The following is a 14,292-nucleotide window of genomic DNA, read 5'->3' as shown; positions in this document are numbered from 1 at the left end:
TCTTCCAAACTGGAATGGGCAGAGGTGGGGGAATCCCCGCCTATCTCCATCTACTGATCAAATGAGTTCAGCCTATAAATCTCTAGGAATGCACAGATACCATAGGTACTCTCTCTTTTTCTGAAGCAGCACTGGCTTTGAAGCTGAGAAGAAATACATTCTTATGTTAAGATGACCGTGACCTTCAGTAACGGATACAGCTCAGGACTCACACATCATTCTGGGCCTTTCCCTGAAATGAATACTCAGTGTCTAATCTGGGAAGTCAGTGCTTTCCAGGCCCAGCAGGCACATGTCAGCAGCAGGAAACTTACAAAGTAAGTTTAGAATAGTAAATACTCCTTGAAGTTGCAAAGAACAGCTCCAGTTCAATGAAGACAGCCATAAACCTTGGTAAAGCTTCACCGAGGACCCTCCCAATCAGCCAGCCAGAAGCCTTTATGACTTCTTAGGAATAAAGGGGTCAGTGTGAGCAAATCGCTGACTCTCTAACTAGGGATAGTTGAATAAAAGACGGGTGCATAGAGTGAGCAATCCAAACACTACCCAATAACCGTCCACATTGACAATGATTGGGAGCATCCTACTCACAAAGAGCCCTAAACAAGGCGAGGGCCACATGGCCAGGCCACAGACTCTGGCAGAGACAGCTATCACAGATATGTGCCACATGCCACTCGCTACTCAGCACCCCACCACCCCACCCCCGCCGATGACAACGGTGCCAACCGGGACTTCAAAAAAAAAAAAATAGTTGGAGGTGGGTTTGAAGTAATGAAGTGTTTCACAGAAGGTCAGCATGAAGTACACGTAGAAACTTTCCCATACCAGGCTATAGCAAGGAGCTTGTAAGAAGGGAAGCCCAGCCAAGGTGGGTGTCCATTCTGGGCTGGAAGGAGTGAAAAAGGGACAAAATCTGGAGAGTGAAAACCAAATCATAAACAAGCACAAAACCAGAGTCCCTAACCCAGGCCTTTTATTTCCCTTCCAGATGGCCCAGCAGCTGAACGGCTCTGCGGAATGTCTGCGCGCCCCTCTAGGTTCAGCCTCTTTCCTTTCGAGAGTATCATAATAGATGCTTTTGGACCTGTGTTCAGACACAGCTGTTGGGAGTCCACAGCCCAGGCAGTGACCACCAAGTCACTCATTTTGTTACTTCGGGGTTGCAGTGATGAACACAGACAAACCCCGCCTGCTAAGCCTTTCATGTGCGCCTTTATTAGACCCCAATAATGCCCATGAGCAAATTAAAGTGTTCCTTTTTTCTTTCCTCTCTTCCACAAGCATTTTTTACCAGCTGAAAAGATTTTCCAGGCTTAATTCTGTACCAATTTTAGTGTAAAGGGAAATAATAAGGAGAATATACTCAAGTGCGGGACAAGCTCCAGGGTAAGCAGCGGCTCCCACTTTTACCTAAATTACTTCTTCAAAGCACTGCTTGCTGCTCAGCTGCGAACTGCCAAAGGCTCCTCCCTTTAAGCTGGAAACCACACGCAGTACAGCATCACCAGGAACACAATGAGGTAGAGAGAAATGACAGCATGCCACTGAACAGGGGAAATTCACATTCAAATGAACTCGAAAGCTCGCTTTGCTAACCATATCCTAACATGCAATTGTGCTAAGGGCACCCTGTTAGCATTTATTCTCAGCCTAAACACACTTTAGCATTTTACTGTCCTGAACCCAGGCTTTTGTAACAGCTAATAGCAGGTGGATTACCTAATCAGTTAAGGAGAAACAGCTTTGCACAACACAGATCCTGTAACCTACAATCAACCACTACAGCAAACTACAGGAGCCAAAAAAAAGTTGTGTTTGTTACTTTCTTTTCTAAAAATGAAAGCCTGAAACAGATTTCTCTCTCTCTCTCTCTCTCTCTCTCTCTCTCTCTCTCTCTCTCTCTCTCTCTTCCTTCCTTTCTTTCGTTTTGTTTTTGGACATAGTATTTCTCTGTACCTTTAGAGCCTGTCCTGGAACTAGCTCTTATAGACCAGGCTGGCCTCAGACTCACAGAGATCTGCTTGCCTCTGCCTCCCAAGTGCTGGGATTAAAGGCGCACACCACCACCACCCAGCGCAGCTTTCATTTCTTGGGCTGTATTCGCATAAGTTCATTTAGGATGGCTGAAGCTATGAACTCCCTAGGGCATGTGTGGAGAAGGGCTGTCCTTGCACCTACACATGGTATTTCACCAGCTGGGCTGGGGTATTAATATATAGATGCTTCTTGCCCTTTCCATGCAGAGTGAAAGTCTAATTGCTTACACAAACTGCGGTAAAGAAGCAAGCTAATTGCTGATGAAGTTTCTCGTTTGCATAAATCCATAATGTTTTTAATTATCTTCTTTGTAAAAATAATTGGATAAGTACATCTTTTTTGCAAGGTTCAGTGAGCCACCCCACAAGCCTCTGGCCAACAGATGCAAGATCAATAGCCAGAATTCAAACTGCATTATTTATGGCTTACAAATGAGATGGCATCTATAAAAGTAAGCCTTCTGTCCGGCTCTGGTGACACCTGCCAAGCCTCTAGCAGTGGAAGACTCAGAAAATGTATTTTCATTATCAACATAAAATGGAAGTTTCAAAACCAGTGAAACGTTAGTTTAGAAAGTCATTTACAGTGACATTTAAAACAATTTATATGAACAACATTTGACTCATGATAAGAACACTGCCTATTAAATTAAGATTGGCTGTTCAGAATTCAGTGGAGCCCTGTTCTTGTCCTGTGAGTTGACATCTTTTGATGTGAAGGACTGTTACATATCTAAAATGAAAAAAGAACTTGTGACATTCTGAGCAAGCACCTATTAAAATGACTGTGACATTTCAACGAGAGGACCACATACAGGGTGACTCCTCTTCTTTGCCCCCGTATCTGTGTTGGCCTTTGCTTAGGGCAATTCATTTGCTTTCTCAATGCTGCAGTTAGGAAGGCCTCTCTCTAAAGCACCAGAGAGCTGAGAAAATAAACAGGCTGCCAATAGCTCCTCTCCCCAGAGGTTCTCATCACCTCCCTATGAACACCAACCGCAGACGAAGAGACCACACAAACTCCTCTCTCAGCCTGCCTGTAATGTCACCAGCAAACAGTCTGGGTATTTCACAGCTACTTTCAGTTCCACAGCAAGACATACTAATATTCCAGGCCAGCTTCCAACAGCCTATGCTACCACTGGAGAAGGCATTAGAATGAGGCACCCCGATACCCCCCAAATATTTCCTTGTAGTTTGTTAGGCCTCAGAAAGCATGCGAACAGATAGATTTATGCCAACATGATATATCTGAGAGAAGCCGACTGAGAGATAGTTCGTGGTCTCAGGAGCTTAGCTCGGGTGCTAAGGTGAGGTTGAGAGGAGCGCCCTAAAAGCTACCGTGCCCGTCACGTAGACAACCGCACAGCTGGTACTGGTTGAGCTTCACGGAAAGCCTTCTCAAGACTTCCTCAACGACTGGAGAGGGGTTCCCGGTAAGGGACGTCGAGGCCGTCTCATAATAGTTGTATGGAAACACGATCTCTGGTAGGGCACTACTCCAGCACGAGCCCCCTTTCATTTGCACCTTCGGGTCTGTCGGGGCTGAGGCTGGGAACATCACCCCTTCCAGTCTCTCTGTTTCACAGAGAGCTTTTAGCGGAGGATGCTTTCCAACAGTTATCTTTTTCGGAGGAAGTGGGGGTGGTACTGCAGTGCCGACCCGAGCCTCGGATACTTCTTCCGCACCTACACCCACTCCTCACTTCATTCCACACTCCTCTGCTCTGGCGATCGAGTTTTCAAGAACAAGTGTCAAAATGTATTGTCCCCCTTTCCGGCTAGCTGCACCCAAAAGTCTCTACCTGCACGGATCCCACGCACCTTCTAAAATCTCCACTTTTAGGACTCCAAACAGCCCTGGTTCCCGGGAGGCGCAGGCCGACACCCAGGGGCTCCCCACGCAGGCTTCTGGATCTCGGGGCTGCCTGGGTGGCCTCGACCCACAAAACAAGAACCCTTTCTGCTTGCTCCCGGTCCTGCCGGATGCTGGAGCGAGGCACAGTAACAGCTTTCAGCTCGGGACTCCTCAGGTCTGAGAGGCGGAGGTGTGGCGGGAGGGCGGGCCAGTCCAGGTCCCTAGCAACCCGCGCGGCGTCCCCGCTTCACCTGCCCACCCACGGTCGCGGAGCTCACACGCCCAGACCGGTGGTCCGGCCCCGCCGGCCTCGCCTACCTTCCGTCGGCCTCTGGGGAGCGCCCGCGCCAGCTGCCTCCGGAGCTCTGCAAGGAAAGGGCGCTTTGTTAGGGCCCCGCTAGCGCCGCGACACCGAGCAGCCCGCGCCGCCGATCCGGGCACGCGTCCTTCCAGAGGACGCGACTGGGGACCCGCGCGGGCGTCATTTCCATAAGTAAGGGGCCAGCGCTCACAAAAGCTCGCCGGCGCATCCCCCCGCCCCCGCCGGCGCCGCGGCCCCTCCCCCGCCCCCGCCGCCACCCTCCGGCGACAGCGCCCCTCCCGGACCGCCACCGCGTGCTAGATCCCGGGATCTGCGGGTCAGCGCGGCGCGGGACGCTCGGGGTCCCCAGCAGACGGCGCGTGGGCTGCCAAGGCCTCGCGATCTCCCAGGTCGCTAGACTCCCGGGGGTCCCCAGCTTGTCACTCACCGCGTCCCGGGGCTCAGGCACCCCGCGTCACAGCACAGACCATGACCCCGGGGCTCTTGAGCTCCGCCGGGCGGCACGGATCGGCCGCGCCCAGCGCGCTCGCTCCCTGCTCAGCTGCCGCCACCGGGAGATCGGGCCGCGGGGGAGGAAGAGCCGGGCCGCGCAGGGAGGAGTCAAGGGGACGCCGGCCAGGGCGCGGCTCCTCCTCCTGCTCCGGCCGAGGGAGGAGCGGGTGGCGGTTGTGAGCCGGCGGGAGCGAGCCCCCGCCTAGGAGATTTGAACTTGGGAACGCCCTGGCTTTGCGTGTGGGTTCGGCGTCCCGAGGTCACCTCGGTGCACCAGCTGGCACTGCCACCACGCGGTCTCTTGCCCGTCGCCTCATTTTCCTCTCAAAGGCATCCGCTAGCACCTGGTGGCTTGGCGCAGGGCCCACAATGTCTCTGGAGAGTGAAGACCCCAGCCTGACCTAAAGTGGAAGTTCAGGTGCCTCTGTAACCTATAGGTGACCCTGGAATTCTCAGCCCCAAGAGTCTTTTGAAGGTCACGGGAAAGGGCCTCAAAGAGCAAAGAACACTGTAGAGTGCTGAGCCCTCTGGACCTCTTACCACTTCTAGATACATCAGTAGCTGCCCACCTCATCCTCATAGGTGCCCTGTCCCTTGTCTAACCTCTGAGGGTGCAGTCAATCCTTTGTCACAGGGTAGCAAATCCAGGCTAGAGGTGGAGGGAGCTATAGGCTGGAGGCAATACCTTTCCTGGGATCCAAGAGTGGCCCTTGTGGAAGAAAGGATCTGCCCAAATTATTACACTCTCAAGTTATTTCCACAAGAACGTCGGACAAATTCTAGGGGACAGAAAGGAAACTGGCAAGTTCAGGCTTCTGGAAACAGATGTGACCTGTTCCTCATGACAAGCACCCTGAGGAGACAGACACACAGCATTTTAAAAGCCAGGAGGCTGGAAGCCCCGAAGGAGGCAGACAGATGCCTTAGCGTTTTTTTTTCAAAGCAGGAAGCTGGAAGTGCTGGAAACCAGAGCTTCACAAGGAAAGCCCTTCACAGACTTAGGATTCAGAACAGTGCATCTGCCGCAGAACTGCCTAGAACTTAAATGCTCACAACCCAGAACCGGGAAACCGGTGAGATTTTAGTGGGCCCCGGGGCCGAGCATGGCCTAGTTCCTTATTTTCTGCTTATATTGTGCTACAGTTCTACAGAGTTAAGAAAATTGAATGAAGCGTTTAGAGACTCTCCATGATTTCTTACATGAATCCACAGTTGTCTCAAAACTTAGGAAACACATATAACAACGCCAGTTATCTGAAAAATCCAAATCTCTGCTACAGTGCATCTGGGGAATAGGAAAGGGGAACTCCTCGTTCCCATCCCTTTTAGCATACAGAAACTTACAAACACAGCTATTCACTTGGTCAACACAACTCATCAACCCACTACCCAGATACTTACAGAGACGTCATGAACAAGAGAATGAATCAGCTCACTGAACACTCAAACAACCAGCAGCCTCAGCGGGGAAAGATGAAGAGGCAGCTTCCTTGTTTCGACCAGCCTCTGCCAGGGCAGATCCGTCGTGCTCGTTGTTATCTCTCCTTATTTCACCACCAGAATCCTTGAGAAGGAGATAGTGCCTTAGATCAAAGCAGGGATCCTTGGGGCAGGCGATCTCGGAGGCGGTGTTCGCTCCTTGTGGAGGAAGCACAGATTGCTAGGAATGGTGTAACTAAAAAAACACAAGACCGGTTTTTTGAAAGGATGCGCTAGGGTGGAGTTAGTGCTGGGATTGCCTCCAGCCTTGCCACAGAGGAGGGAACAGCATGGAGCCAGGCAGTTGCTACTGGGTGGTACAGGGTTCTTTTTTTTTTTTTATTTTTTATTTTTTTTTTTGTTTGTTTTTGTTTTTCGAGACAGGGTTTCTCTATGGCTTTGGAGCCTGTCCTGGAACTAGCTCTTGTAGACCAGGCTGGTCTCGAACTCACAGAGATCCGCCTGCCTCTTTTCTTTTCTTTCTTTTTTTTTTTTTTTTTTTTTTTTTTTTTGGTTTTTCGAGACAGGGTTTCTCTGTGGCTTTGGAGCCTGTCCTGGAACTAGCTCTTGTAGACCAGGCTGGTCTCGAACTCACAGAGATCCGCCTGCCTCTGCCTCCCAAGTGCTGGGATTAAAGGCGTGCGCCACCACCGCCCGGCCTTACAGGGTTCTTGAGAGCACGCGTGAAGCAGATTCTTTAAGATCCTGTGCCTGGAGGTTAGGTTGCCCAGGGCGGGTGATTAGTCTTAGAAAAAACCAAAAGCTTCACTTAGAACCAGCCTATTGCCGGGCGGTGGTGGCGCACGCCTTTAATCCCAGCACTTGGGAGGCAGAGGCAGGTGAATCTCTGTGAGTTCGAGACCAGCCTGGTCTACAAGAGCTAGTTCCAGGACAGGCTCCAAAGCCACAGAGAAACCCTGTCTCGAAAAACCAAAAAAAAAAAAAAAAAAAAAAGAACCAGTCTATCGCTTGGCAGAAATAGTTTTCATTCTACTTATAAGAAAAAAAAAATGTAAAGCGATGTGAACGTTTGCCTGGAAGTAATGGCCACTGTTAGTATTCAGGCGCTGTACTGGCCTGACCGTGGGGTCCTGACAGGATGGAGGTAATGGCCACTGTTAGTATTCAGGCATCTGTACAGGCCTGACCGTGGGGTCCTGACGGAATATGTCCTCAGCTGCATCCCCTAGAGCACCACCTGTGCACATTCGCTATATTCCCTTTTAAAAGGGCCCTGCCCACCTCCTGTTCTCTCTCCTTCTTCCTCTCCCTCTCCTCCCTCTCCCTCCCTCCCTCTTTCTTTTCTACCCCTCTTGTCCCCAGGGACTGGTCTTTGCCCTCCTCTCTGCCCCTTCTCTTTCCCCTTCCAATAAACCTCCCCTGTGAGCCTGTGAGCACTTTTATTTGTCGTAGTTTGATCTTCATTTTGCAGAACCTTGTTAATGAAGCCTGGCACCTTGAAGTATTTGCCCCTCTTGTTTGGGGTTTGTTTTCTGCTCGCTACATTTATGTGTTTGTTGCATATTGCAGTATTGGGCTGGAGTTGTCAGGTGTTTCAAACTTGCAAAAAGTTGATTGTAGCACGTGCCCTGGAAGAGGATGTCACTCTGTTTCTTCCCGAAGAAACTTTAGTCTTAGGTTTTGTTTTGAGACAGGGTTTCTCTATAGAGCCCTGGCTGCCCTGGACCTCACTAGGCTAGCCTTGAACTCACATGAGATCTGCCTGCTTCTGCTGCAATTAGAGTGCTGGGATTAAAGGTGTACACCAGCACACCCAGGCTTAACGTGTCACCCCAGCTGGTTTGAGAACCTGACCCTCCTGCTTCCACAACCAGCAGGTAATTTTATAAATGATCAGAATCAGACAATGAAGATAAATTAGAGAAAGAGAAGAGTGAAGTAGAGAGGGGAGATGGGCATGGGGGTGAAAAAAATAAAATGGGGGAGAAGGGAGAAGAGAGTTTAGGAAGGTAGCCTTCCAAACTTCCTGGTACCTAAAGAATGATGCCCTGCCCCAAGTAAGGGCAAGGTTGCAGTTCTGACCCAACTCAACCTACCCACCCCCATGTTGCCGTGCTATTTTTTCTTTCTTTCTTTCTTTCTTTCTTTCTTTCTTTCTTTCTTTCTTTCTCTCTCTCTCTCTCTCTCTCTCTCTCTCTCTCTCTCTCTCTCTCTCTCTCTCTTTCTTTCTTTCTCAAGGTTTCTCTGTGTAGCCTGGCCCTGCTGTTCTGAAACTCGCTCTGTTAACCAGGGTGGCCTCAAATTTACAGAGACCACCTATCTACCTCTGTTCCTGAGTGCTGAAATCAAAGGCGTGTGCCACCACGCCATGTTCCATGTGTTCTTTCCTATTCACAGAATAGCTCCCAAACCCTTCTGGTTAGCCCAGGAACTCAGTGAAAGAGAGAGATGCCATGCTTTCTTTTGGAGGAGATTAGATGGTGAAAAGAGGAGAGAGAGAGAGAGAGAGAGAGAGAGAGAGAGAGAGAGAGAGAGAGAGAGAGAGAGAAATCTGTATTCCAGAGATGCAGCCCAGAGACTAGAAATGCAGCAACAGTCCACCTGGAAGAAAGAACACAAGCAGAGAGAAGCGAGTGGTTGGAAGATTGGCCTTGGCCTTGACCCCTGGTCACTCTCCTTAGGACTCCGTCTCTCCACCCTCCTCTGTGAGGTATATAAAAGAAGAGGAGATGGATTTGGCTCAAATTTTAAAGTTAGCCAGGACTGCCTTAGTGTTCTGAGGAAGCATTCTCAGTCCCTGCCCTTAGAGAAGAAAAAAATACCCATGTGTGATAGAGTAGGGGATTCGTTGGAGGCGGCACTGGACTTTGTTGGGCAAACGTACACGGATTTCAGCACAGCGGAGCAGGGGCAAGGATGTCGCTAAAATATGGCTGCCACTCTCATTGAGACTACTGCCCGTCACTTGCTGTCCTGGTGCCTTTCTAGGTGTCTAAGACCCACCCCAGTAGAGAAAAAGGCAATCCTCTTGGAAGCCGACCTCCAGGCGCTCAGCTCCACGCATGCGCCTTTGAATCTTTCCACAGCTTTTCTTTCTAACCAGACTAACGGTCCCTTGATGTAGCTAGTGCCTTTGTCTCTGTCCCGTGTTCTGTCTTTGGTGCAGAAGTTAAAAGCACAGCAGGAATCCGTCCTTGAACTTACGGACCTTTAGAGCTGAACATTTAGGTGTATTCCAGCTACGTGGCACACGACGCAGAGAGGACGGTGCATGCCCTTGGTGGCATTAGGCTGCTTATCGTTCTGGGAGCCATCCTGTTCTGTGAGTCTGGAATCTGGAAATGGTCTACTGTTCTAAAGTGCTAAAGATGGCCACTGCAGCTTCATTCAAAGAAGGAAATGGAAAATTAGCTTTAATAGTCCTAAGCACTTGACCAATGCGACATGAAAGCTTCACTTAAAAGATCTTTGAGTAGAATATAATGTTTTTTCCAAATGGGATTACCTTTGAGCTTTTGTACAAAAATTGGGGACCCACTTAAAGCAGTTCTGTCCAATAGAAATAAATGTAAGTTACATATGTAGCTCAAGCTTTTAACGGTGGCGGTATTTTAGCAGTATTTTAAAAAGATAAACACATGAAATTATTGTTTAAAATGTTTAATCCAGGGGGCTGGAGAGATGGCTCAGAGGTTAAGAACACTGGCGTTCTTCCAGAGGTCTTGAGTTCAATTCTCAGCAACCACATGATGGCTCATAACCATCTGTAATGAGGTTCTGGTGCCCTCTTCTGGCATAGAGGAGTACATGCAGGAGGAACATTGTGTATACATAATAAATAAATCTTAAAAAAAAAAAGAAAAAAATGTTTAACCCAATATGTCCCCAAATATCTTTTCAACATGTAATCACTATTAAAACCAATGAAGTATTTTTCCACTTGTGTTTGTGTAATTTTGGGCTTCTGCTGTATATTTTTGCTTGTAGCCCATCTCTCTTCATGCTGGTCATATAGACCGATGGAGACTGCTATGCTTAAGATGGATGACACAGTAAGCTTGGTGGTGGTGGCGCACGCCTTTAATCCCAGCACTTGGGAGGCAGAGGCAGGTGGATCTCTGTGAGTTCGAGGCCAGCCTGGTCTACAAGAGCAAGTTCCAGGACAGGCTCCAAAGCTACAGAGAAACCCTGTCTGGAAAACAAAACAAACAAACAACTAAACAAAAGATAACAAAGTAGATGTATCTGACCCCAAGCCTGGTCCCACAGCATCTGCTTCCTGGGACTGTTTGTGGATGACCCAATTAGCTACCTTAAAAGGATGCAAGTTGTCAAAGGAATGATATTACTATTTAAGACTTGCCACCTTCTAAACTCCTCAAATCTCCATTAAATTAAATTTATTTAATTTTATTTTCTGTGCATTGGTATAATGGTGTCAGATCCCCTGGAACTGGCTTTACAGACAGTTGTGAACTACTATGTGGGTGCTGAAATTTGAACCCAGTCCTTTGGAAGAGCAGCCAGCACCATTAACTACTGAACCATCTCTCCAGTTCCCTCCAAAAGTATTTCTTAAACTAAAATTTCAGAAGGAAGGCACCCATTGTACAGTATTTTAATACCTAGAAGCGACAAACTAGAAAACTGCTGAAGTTCGCCTCACCTGTTCTTCCAGTCTGCAGGGAGCGTGGCAGAGAAGACCAGAGACTAAGAAGGCAGTGGCAACTATGAGATGCTGGTCCTCCAAGAAAACGTGGGAGGATGCTTGGGCTTAATCTCAAAGGCCTTGATGATAACTAGGTGATCTGTTCTTTTACCCTCTCCCCCATCCAAATCTGAAACTCAGGGGAAAATGACCTTATAAAAAGAGAAAAACAAGACCAATGAGAGCAGTTCGTTGCTCTCAGTAATAAGGGCAACCAGAAGTAATCGAAATAACAAAGGGTACAATCAGCTGTTGCATTACAGAAAGCAACATGGAAACCTTTGATTTACATTTCGTTTTCAACTGGGACAGAAATGACGTGACTTTCTAAGGTTATGCTGAGACCTCTGCACACCCAAGTTCCAAGGTTAAAGAGGTGTTCATCTTTATGGCAGTGAGCTCTGTGAGTCACGTTCAATTTACATCAAGTTCTGTCTCAGAGGTTGCTATATTCGAGCCAGAGCTGAGGAACCCAGAAGCCATACTGACTGTAAAGGAAATGCACTTTGTCTGGTTCTTGGCTGTTAAGGTCCTTTCTTCTACAATAGGTAGCCTATCTCTGGGTCTCCCAAAGGGCAAGCAAATAAGACAGAAGGACAAAAGACCAACAGAGAGAAAAAGGGTGGGGTCTGTTTGTGTGCATCTGGTAAAAGGCCCAAATATCAAAAACAGATGTGTGTGTGTGTGTATGTGTGTGTGTGTGTATAACCTTGGGTGTTCATCCTCACCTTCCACCTGACCTTAGGCAGGTCTGTCTGTCTGTATGTCTGTCTGTCTGTCTGTCTGCCTGTGATAGGTAGGTATGCTGGGTTGCTCCCATTTATCCCTCTACATCCTCTCTTTGCCATACTCCACCTGTTCTGTTCCCCAGGACATCTTTGATGAACAGGTTCCCCCAAAACAAACCTGGAATCCTATTAGCTTCAGCTGATGGGGTCCCAGCTCCCTCCCTGTAGGGTCTGTCACACAGCTCTGTCACCAGCTCTCAAAGTCATGCTCTCTTTTTGCCCTGATGCCCAGGGTCAATAATGGCTGTTAAAGGCCGCTATGACCAGCTTCTAGGATTGCACTTGCCTTGCTTGTCTGCCTCTACAAATGCTGTTGCAAATAGACCTCCCATTATTAACTAGCCTGTAAATGTCCAGTTAGAGTTTTGTCTTTGTAGATGTGTATGTATGTGTTCATGTGTATGTATGTGTGTGCATGCATGTGTGTGCATGTACATGTACACACATACATGAATGTAAAGGTCAGAAACCAATGTCAGGCAGCTTCCTCAGCTGCTCTCCAACTTTTATTTGGAGACTGGATCTTTCCCTGAACCTGAAACTGATTGATTCAGCTTGGTTTCCTGGCCATTAAGTAGAAGGTTCCTCCTTCTCTGCTTCCCCCCTGGGCTCTTTGTGTGGTCGCTGGGGACCTGAACTCGGGTCCTTGTGCTTGTGGAACAAGCCTCTTACTAACTGACCCCCCTTCCCAGCTCGCCTTCTGAGATCAGGATGGATGAAGTAGGAAATACATGCACTCTTGCTGGAGAGACCATTGTCCCCTCAGTGGTACTGTGGGACTCCCAGAACTTTTCCACTGTCCAGAATCATCTCAGCAATCTCTGTACATGAGTTTTATCAGGGTAATTAGTGTGTGCATCAAGAAGAAAGGGACAAAGGAGTGTGGTGTGGTGTGGAGCAAGAGACAGAGGGAGAAGGAGCTACATGAGGGTGTTAACTCGGGCAAAGTACCAGTCTCAACCTCACAGTGGCAGGCGTTCTGGGGCATAAATTCATCTCTGTGTTGGCTCTGAATCAAGTCAGAGGAGACTGACTTTCATTCTCCTGCAGGAGTTAAGTCCCTGGCGGTTAGCACCTCAAGACTGTGAGAAATTTCCAGAAGTTTCCAGTTGTCTGTAAAAAGATAAAATCCCAATAGTCGTCTTTGATCACAGTTGCAAGAACCAATCATGAAAGTTCTGGTGCAGATGTGGACAAGAAGAACCTGTGAAAGGGATGCCAGGTCCCCTGTGACTTGATGGTGTTTAAGGAGGGGAGCGACACCTATGATCCACGGGCCTGAGGACAATGCCATTGGTGGAGAAGGAAGGGCTGACTCTGAAGCCACAGAGACACTCTTCACCAAAGCACTCTTATGAGCACAGTGGACCCCATCAACCTCGGGGAACATCAATTGGGATCCACAATGCACTCAGAAGCAAACGCATCTTTGTGGGAATCTTGGCCACAGACGCCAGTAGTAACTCTGAGGTATGTGTGCATGCGGCTCTTGGGGCTGGGGGAGTCTCAACACTTGCCATTTTCCTCTGAAGCTTCTCACGCTTGGAAATTTGTCGTAGAAGCTTTTTCTCATCTGTAGTTCAAACACTTTTCAGCAGGAATTTAGCTGAAGTTGAAATCACCATCTGGCATCTCAGATTGAAACAGGTTCATTGCGTGCCAAGAACTCCTTCTCTTGGCAATGATGCTGACTGTGATCTTTCAGAAATGAGTCTCGGGTTGGCATCTTGACTGAACAGAGCAAGCAGCCTGTCTTGGAATTTTGGAAGAGCTGTGCTGAACGCGTTGCTGTACCAGGAAGAGAAGTTGGACCTCCAGTTCTGAAACTCCATAAACCATGAATTTTATAATTAAGCTAAAACCACTGGGGTGAGGGGAAGGGGTCTCAGCACCATGATCATAAGCCCTAGATTGTTGCATGAGGACTTTTTGACTCCAGCCAATCAATGCTATGTAAGCCCTGACCAGCTGCAAGAGAATTGGTGGATGTGATAGGGATATAGATGACTAAGAAGCAGTCCTTGCTCCCCCATGCCTCAGCATCCACAATCACCTTACCAGGATACATCGGTTCCCAAGCAGAACACAATACTGCCCATGGCTGACATTGCTCTGAGATTGTTTTACCAGCAATTCCAACATGTTTCTGCTTTCAGAGGCCAGCATCTACCTCCTCCTTCAGGGGACACTCATGAGCCAATGGACACCTAGATAAGAGCAGTCAGTGCTGGTGGGGAAGGGGGCAAGCTGATGCTCCCTGGAAACTTGGAGTTAAATTCTTCCCCTTATTTAGTCTCTTTCCCTCTTCATACCTCCTATATTCACTTGCTGGCCTCTTCTGGGAGCATTCCCATCCTGGCACATTCTCCTCTCAGAGTGGAATTCTAGGAACCTTGACCTAAGACAGGAACACAGGTCTGAATAAAATAAGTGAGTAATTCTGCCTGGAGATCCACAAAGGAGCGGGTGCTGGAGCAAAGCCTTAGAAGGTCCTCTGGATGCTGTCAGACGGATGGGCCCAAGCAGCATCTTGATGAATCCGGGGAAAATGCATCTGTGGAGTGACAGGCAGGGCTGCTGAAGAGACATATGAGCACCAGTAAGAGAATAAGCTCCTAAGAATTCAGTAGTAAAGTGGGGTGTGG

At 48.4% G+C, this 14,292-nt stretch overlaps 1 protein-coding gene across 4 annotated transcripts in view; it reads right to left on the bottom strand.

Moving 5' to 3' along the window:
* Nin (ninein) overlaps positions 1–4,262 on the bottom strand; it is a 93,869-nt gene extending 89,607 nt beyond the window's left edge. For all 4 annotated transcript variants that reach the window (XM_057782129.1, XM_057782130.1, XM_057782132.1 and 1 more), the window contains exon 1: positions 4,216–4,262. The gene's annotated coding sequence lies outside the window, so the exon portion shown is untranslated. The remainder of the gene's footprint in view (positions 1–4,215) is intronic.
* Between the last annotated feature and the right edge of the window lie 10,030 nt (positions 4,263–14,292).

The sequence above is a fragment of the Chionomys nivalis genome, chromosome 10 (genome assembly GCF_950005125.1).
Source record: "Chionomys nivalis chromosome 10, mChiNiv1.1, whole genome shotgun sequence".
NCBI lineage: Eukaryota > Metazoa > Chordata > Mammalia > Rodentia > Cricetidae > Chionomys > Chionomys nivalis.
This window is presented reverse-complemented; position numbering and strand designations above follow the sequence as displayed.